The sequence below is a fragment of the Myotis davidii genome, unplaced genomic scaffold, assembly GCF_000327345.1.
Source record: "Myotis davidii unplaced genomic scaffold, ASM32734v1 scaffold886, whole genome shotgun sequence".
NCBI lineage: Eukaryota > Metazoa > Chordata > Mammalia > Chiroptera > Vespertilionidae > Myotis > Myotis davidii.
Genome location: NW_006297388.1, coordinates 119,201 through 120,673, shown reverse-complemented (window position 1 = coordinate 120,673; position 1,473 = coordinate 119,201).

Sequence of the window (1,473 nt, the reverse complement as noted above, 5' to 3'; positions counted from 1 at the left end):
ATGACCCACAGGTTGAGAACCACTGTCCTAGAGACTCCTTACAATATCTTCATATTTTGGGGTCATTTTTTCTTTTTGCTCTTCTGATTGGGTGTTTTTTGCTTCCTCACATACCAAATCGTTGATTTGATTCTCAGAATCTTCTACTTTACTGTTGAATCCCTGTAAATTATTCTTTATTTCAGTTAGTGTATGCTTAATTTCTGACTGGTCCTTTTTTATGTCTTCGACATTGTTACTATGATACTTGAAAGTCTCACTAAGTTCCTTGAAGCTCTCATTAATTCTCTTGAAGCTCTTATTAAGATCCTTGTGTAACCTTATAACTATTGTTTTGAACTCTGTATCCAGTAGTTTGCTTGCTTCCATTTCTTTCATTTGTGACATGTTTCTTTGTCTCCGCATTTTGTCTGCTTCCCTGTGTTTGTTTCTATGCATTAAGTAGAGCTGTTATGTCTCCTGGGCTAGGAAGTGACCCAAGGCCCAGCTGTGAAGCAAGGCAGGCTGGTGCTAGTGCTGGGTCTTGAGCCTCCTATTGATAGGTATGGAGCATGCTGATGCCAGATGCTGCTTGTTTAAGAGATTTTAGGATAATCTGAAGCCTGAGCCAGGGCAGGCCATTCATATGGAAAAGCTGCTGCAAACAGCTTGGGTGGGGCTGCAAGTTGGGTGGGGCGGGTCTCAGGGTGGAGGGAATAGTGTGAGCCAGGCTGATGGAAACTCAGATATAGCTGCCAGTCAGCTCTGGGACAGGGGAGGTCCTAGCACAGGAAAAATGACCCCTGTGAGCACCTTCATCTGGAAGAAAGCCACCCCTGGGTTTTTGTGCCAATGCTAGACAATCCAGTTCCTTCCTGTATGTCTCTGGTTCCCCCAATGCTGCTGCCCAGTGCTGGAGCTCAGAAGGATCCCGTCCGAGTAAGTCTGTGTGCTAACCCTTTAAGAGGGACTGTTTGAGTCTCTAGCAGCCTCCGTGTCATGCAGCCACAATCACCACTGGTTTTTAGTGCCTGAAGTTATGGGGATTTCTCTTCCCAGCTCTGTAACCCTAGGCTGGAGGTCTGGTGTGAGGCTGGGACCCTTTGCTTTTCAAAGGTAGCCTCTGCAGTGGAGATATGCCTCCTGACTAAAATCAGGCCACATGTAGGTGTCAGACAAGCCTGTGCCATGCCTCTGCCCCTCCTACCAGTGTCAATGTACTTTCTCCTTTACTTCTTTAGTTGTAGGACTTTTATTTAGCCAGCTTTTAGGCCATTCTGAATGATGGTTGTTCTGTATTTTAGTTGTAATTTTCTTGTGGTTGTGGGAAGCCATAAGTACCAGTGTTTACCTACACCACCATCTTGATTTTTTCTCTATGACATGTTTCTTTGTCTCTGCATTTTGACTGCTCCCTTGTGTTTGTTTCTATGTATTAGGGAGAGCTCTATTTCTCCTGGAGTGACCTTGTGTAGTAGGTATCCTGTAGGGCCC